Source organism: Tenrec ecaudatus, chromosome 3, assembly GCF_050624435.1.
Source record: "Tenrec ecaudatus isolate mTenEca1 chromosome 3, mTenEca1.hap1, whole genome shotgun sequence".
Classification (NCBI taxonomy): domain Eukaryota; kingdom Metazoa; phylum Chordata; class Mammalia; order Afrosoricida; family Tenrecidae; genus Tenrec; species Tenrec ecaudatus.
This window is the reverse complement of record NC_134532.1, coordinates 191,238,907-191,245,475: the sequence shown is the minus strand read 5'-3', so window position 1 is coordinate 191,245,475 and position 6,569 is coordinate 191,238,907. Positions and strand designations below refer to the sequence as shown.

The 6,569-nt window shown below is 35.6% G+C and overlaps 1 non-coding gene across 1 annotated transcript; it reads left to right on the top strand.

Moving 5' to 3' along the window:
• Positions 1–296: 296 nt before the first annotated feature.
• Positions 297–435, top strand: LOC142443946 (U4 spliceosomal RNA). Its single transcript, XR_012783649.1, has one exon. It is a non-coding gene; the product is annotated as a U4 spliceosomal RNA (small nuclear RNA).
• Positions 436–6,569: the final 6,134 nt, after the last annotated feature.

The following is a 6,569-nucleotide window of genomic DNA, read 5'->3' as shown; positions in this document are numbered from 1 at the left end:
TCATGTGATTTATTTTTGGAAAATTACCTCAAACTTTTTTCTTTAATGTGCTAATTAAAAAAAAATTATCTGCTCACCTTGAGTTCAAATAACTTAATGGAACAGGAGTTTGATTATTAAAAAATGAATATAACAATTCTGCCATACCAATATATAAATACATGGTGCACTTTTGTTATTTGTAATAATAGATACCTTATTTTTTTAATTAATTAACCAAATATGTTGGTTTTGTTAGGTCCCATCAAGTTGGTTCAACGTCAAAGTGACCTTATTTACAAAATAAGAAAACACTTAGCTTTGCGCAGTGGCAATATTATGGCCAATAAAGTTTACTGGAGGCACGATTATTGCTAATTGAAAACATTTCCCAATACCCTGCCATGATGACTTGAAATATAGTCAGCATTGACAATGTTTGATGGCTCCATGGAGAAAAAAAATAAGAAAACACTCTCTGATCTTGTGTCATCCTCATAATTCTTGCTTTGGTTGAGCATTTAATTTAATAAGTTCCTCCTGTTTTTCACTGACTCTCTACCAAGCATGATGGCCTTTTACAATACCTGGGTCCTCCTCATAATTGGTCCAAAATATGTAAAACCACGTGCTCCCCATCTTGTTTCCACGTCCATATTTCCCAGAAAATGTTCTCATGTTTCTGGCAGCTCACTGTACATTCCCCAACCCTATGCTTCAAAGGCATCAATTCTTCTTTGGTCTTCTTTGTTCCTTGTGCAGCTTTCACCTGCTTCTGAGGTGATGGAAACTACCAGACATAACTTAGTTCTCAAAGTGATAACTTTGCTTTTGAACGTTTAAAAAGGGGGATCTTACTTTGCATTTTATTTGCTTGACTGGTGCTTCAGTGAGCATTGATTGTGGATCCATAAAATGAAAGCCTGATCAACTTCAACACGTCCGTCATGATGTGTATGGCGACATGTGTAACAACTTCTGTTTTCTGTAATTTGAAATAAAATCCACACTGAATCAATAAGTGCTTAAAGTCCTCCTGACTTAAAACGAGCAAGGCTGTGTCCTTTTCGTACTGTAAGGTTGTTAATGCGCATTTCTCTATTCCCGATGCTTCTGATTCTTCATGTCATTCAGCTTTTGGGATTTTTGTTTAGCACATAGACTGAACTGGTATGGTGAAAGGGAACAACTTTGACACACATATTCCTTGGTTTTTAATATTACACATCACCTTGATCTGTTTGAAAGATTGCTTCTTGACCGAAGTTCAGGTTCGACTTCAAGAGTATATGTTGCTATTATTGTTGTTAGGCTCCATCCAGTTGGTTATGACTCACAGCTACGCTATCCGCAACAGAAAGAACCACCACCTGATCCTGCACCAGACTTGGAATTGTTCATATGTTGGAGCCCATTACTGTAGCCACTGTGTCAATCGATCTCCTTAGGGCCTTCCTCTTTTTGTTGTCCCTCTACTTTCCCACACTGGATGTTCTTCTCTGGACATACAGCGTTTGTCCCTGTGGGCTTAGTTTCTCCATGAGGCCTCCTTGTTTGAACACAATACTTTAAGACACAGACACTATTCATTCAATTAGCTGGGCACCATCTGATTTCATCACCATTTTTTGATATAGCACCCATATCCTTAGTGATCTCTTCAGGAGAGTGAGCATGGAGCAGGGCCATGTCATAAGAACTCTTGCTCTTAGATTTGGACTAGAATTTATTGCAGGCCCCAAATCCATTCATATATCAACAGTTTATATATCTCTTTGGTTAACTTTAAAGGTTTCAATATTATCATATGATTAGAGATTCTTATCCACCATTCCCCTGGGGCAAAAAGTAATTCTATTGATAGTTTCATTAATTTAACCAACGGAATAGAATTTTAAACAGTGGTGAGAAAATGAAATTATACAAGCATAAGCTGGCTTCAGACTGTAACATATGAATTGTTGACTTATAAAGATTAAATTCTTAAGTGGCTAGACACTATTTACACAAACAACGGGTGTTGGTGATAAGTGAAAATAGGAAACACTCATTCAGAAAGGCAGCACCATACCTACCACTCTAATAATACAAATCATAAAAAAGAGAGAATGGAATTAAAAAAGTATTCCTGGGCCACTGTTCATTGGGAACACTCAAAGCAAGAGATTAGAATAAAAGGCAAATAATTGCCAATTACATAACCTTGGGATAACAGTCATCTGCTTCTCACACTAGGGCATTTTAACCTTAAGTTCAAAGAAGTCTGCTCCAGTTTCAGCTACCAGTGAGCTATGGGTGATGTCCTGGTGCCCTCCCACTGTTCATCAAGACTACTGCATTAGTGTAATGCCACTAACTCTCTTCTCGGATATTCTTGAAATCCAGGTGGGATAGACGCAAAGTTGCCTTTTGTTCTCATGGATTTGTTTTAATTTTCCTTAGCTTCAACCTGAAGTTACATATGAGCAATTGTCGTCTGTTCCACAGTCAGCCTCTGGCCTGATTTTAGCTCCTATGTTGAGCTCTCCCTACAGAGGTAGGCAATTCGATGTGCATGTGTTTTCCATGTGCATGCTGCTGTTTCTATTGTTTAAAAGGTATTTGCATGAACAATTATTTGTTTGGAAAATAATTATCCATGCATCTTGATTGCCACTTTGATCAATTTCAGACTGTATACTCAGGTAGAGTTCTTCAATCTCTTTAACCACCAGCTTTAGTGGTCATGGCATGAATTTGAATAACAGTAGTATTGGTTGAATTTTCTTGAAGGCATATAGACATAATATGATCATAGACAGCATATTTAAGATAGATCTTGAAATTTCCTTGTTTGACAATAAATGCAATGCCATCCTCTCTGATTGTGTCATTTTAAAAATATGAAAACAATGGCATTTGTCTGATTCCAAATTATCTAATTCTACATGATTGTCAGATCCAAAACGGCAAATCTCAGTCCATTTCATCTCAGTAACACCTAGAATATTGATCTTTATGTTTTACATTTAATTTTCGAAGATTTCCAATTTTCCTTTATTCCATATACATTCAAAGTTTCTATTAATAAAGGGTGCTCACACCCTTTCTTTTACCTTTCATATTTGGAGTTGTTATACAACCACAAATTCAAGTCTCCCACTCACATCAGCATGCATTGCTCTAATTTGAAGAGGCAGCCCTTGCCCATTTATATTTTGAGCATCTTCTGATTTAACGGGATAATCTTGTGGCCTATATCAAACAATAAGCCACTGTTAGTCTTTAGGCTTTCATTGACCTTTTTTAATTAATTTTTTTTAATAGGAGCCACTTGCTACATCCTTTTCCTGGTCTTTCTTCGTCTGAAATATTTACTGAAACCTGTACACCATAGATGAAATCTTCCTACTGTTATTTTATGTACTGCTGGTATAGCTTCCACCATCCCAGCAACAGAAAGACAATCACTGTGTATTAAACTGACAGATGAATGGTTCTACCCAAATAGTTGAGATTCGCTATACTTTCCAAGTTATTTATACAGTTAAGAATAACACAAAACTACAAGATACATTGTTATTTAAACCATATGCACCATAAGTGTACATATAGGAAGTGGCATTATAAAGTGTATGAAAAAATGTTATTTTTCCACAGACGTTTTGGAGCTACTTCTGTATGTGCATAGTGTAAGTGCCATGCATACTACATGTGCATGGACGCATATGTCAAAACTGTCTTAATCTTAAATTCACTACTATTGAGTCAGTTCTGATGCATTGTGATCCTATATTTCTATATTAGATGATTGGATAAAAACCAGATTTGGTCATTTGAACTTGATATCCTTTACCTGCATGGTGTTGAAAGAGTGAAGAAATATATGAGATTGGGGAGAATTTACATAGAAAAAAGGGAAGTTAGCCACAGAGGTACTATGTAGATAAGATAACAGCTCTAATAAACAGTTATTTTTGTATGCTTTTGGAAAGAATCTGGGATTTATGCTTATGTAATTAAGTAGCATTCATAGAATAAGCTATCATTTGGAAAGTCATATCATATTCAGGCTGTTATCTGTTGAATTAAATCAAAAACATTTTGTCAATTTCTAGCAACACCTAAAGAAACTGGTCATCTCCTCTTAATAAAAATACGTTTGACATTTCCAACTAACTCCTGACTTTTCATATTAATAAAATTCCAAATTTTTTGGAAATATTAGATGCAGGAAGCAAAAGAGCAAACTGGTAAGCAGCCTTTAACTTATTCAAATGTAGCAAATAAAATCCTTCCAATCTACACGAGACTTCATAGCAAATGAAAATAGTTACCTGTAGTTGCTGTCGATTCCAACTCAAGTTGCCCCATGTGTTAGAGTACTCTGAATTCTAAAACGAGTCTTTTAAAAATATCAAGACAACAATACCACAATCTAGGTAAAGTCATGCACTGCTAAGAATATGTTAGTACTCTGCTGGGGGTTAATGAAAGTTTTGAAAGAGGCCATTAAGCAACCTGATAAAAGTGAATCCTCAATTCCAAGAAGTTTTTAAGGAAGTGGAAACACCAGATAGTCATGCTGATGTTGTTGCTAGCTGCTGCAGACAGAGTCTTCTCTTCTCTGGACCATGATGACATCATCGATGCTCAACCAACTTCAACACTCCGTCAACCAACTTCATCATTAGACCTAATAGCCTGCTGTTTCCTGGACTTTATTAGTTATAAAGCAAACAAACAAAGCAGTAACTTAAAAAATTTGAACTTTATTTCTTTAATATCACTGGAGAAAATTTGGGATTCCTGGTCTGATCTGTGACTTCTCATAACACTAGCCTTAATTGTGAATTTTAATATCCAAATATTATCCACAATGTGCGTGCGTGTATTTATGTGTGCATGCATGTATGTGCATGCGTTAGGGAGATGAAATTGATAAGATAGTCCTCATTGCCGAAGGGGAAATTTCAGCTCTGGTTTTGAAATACAGTAGCTTCTCTGACTGAGAAGACATTTGCATGGCATAACAAACTTTTAAAATGAGAGCAGCCAGAGCAATGGAGCTATTTTCAGAAATGCCAAACTTTTTCCTGGTACCATGTCCAGTACTTACTCTCCCTCTTAAGCTTCCAGGATTAATTTAAAGAATGCTAATAATTATCAAAATAGAATGTTGGTGGGCCATAGATTAGATGAAGTCATAAATGCATCCCCAAAGCAGTCTTTGAAAAAAAATTACTTAATCATCAGCACAGATTGGGACAGTATGTCTCAAATTCCTCAGTCCTCACCAGTGGAGGAGTGGTTGAAATCAAGCACAGAAAGCCTGGTGATATAGCACATATTCATATCAAAAGCTGGGAAGTGCAATTTGAAAGCTCTCATGCCAAATATATCATAAATACTTTCACACACAATGTTTCAGACTATCATAAAACGGGAGAATATTGTTTTATCTGTCATGATAGCAAATGAGGGCTGCTGTTTCCTTGACTTAATTAGTTTAAAAAGCAGAAAAACAAAATTAGGGTAGTATTGGATGACATATATATTAAACATATCATTCCAGCAAGCTCTTTTCGCTGACATATTTTATAACAATTTATAGTCTTGGAAAACAGCCTTTTGTTAATTTATAATTATATATAGGTAGCAGTGCATTTTTCTCCATTCTATAGGACCAGGTAATGACTAAGTTTTGTTGCCTAAAAGCTATACAAGTAACGAAGCATTAAAAGACGGATATAAGTGAAAGTGCTTTTAGCAGGTGTGTGTATGTGTACAGGAGCAGGGGAGGAGGGGGGAGAGGTGGAGAGATGAGGCAAATGGCATCCAATTTGTGGACTGAGACGATCTTTGATCTACTGAGTAGTCTTTTTTGAGTGCTTCAAGGTGACACTAACAAACATTGTTTTTAATGAAGAAAAATAATTGCTGATGTTGTTCATTACGTTCCCACTGGAACCGTTAATTTAAACAAGGTAATGAATTAAGAATGACAAACAGATCACAGTCTCCACACTCTCCTGTGCAGTTGTCACAGAGAACATTTTGTAGTCTTGTTGTCAAATATTATCAAATTGCAGTTTTACTTTACAATTAATTTCGAGGAGGATTAAACCTTGAAAACATACTAGCAATGTGACCCACTTATTGAGGCAAGGATTTAATTCATTCAATTAATAAATCTTTAAACTACTTTGCAGTCTGTCTTTTTTCCTTCCATGAAGAAAAAGCAAATGAAAAAATACAAATTCAACAATTCAAAAACTGCTCAGTACTTCAGGTGTGGCAACGGCCCTTTGCAGATCTCATTTCTACTTTGTCATAAATTTGTTTCAAGTGTGAGTCTTAAAACTATTGTATTTTCTTTGTATAAAAGGCCCAGTTAACTATCATGGATCATATAAGAAATAACCTGTTTGAGATATCATGGTTGATTAATCATCTGGATGTATAATAGATTTGTTTAGGGATACCATTCACATCTCTTGCTCTTCAAAATTCACTTGAATTGGGCAACATTCATGTATTTGTTTCCTATAATGGCCAAAATTTGCATTAACTAACACATTCACAGACCTTGTTAAAATATTTTAAACATC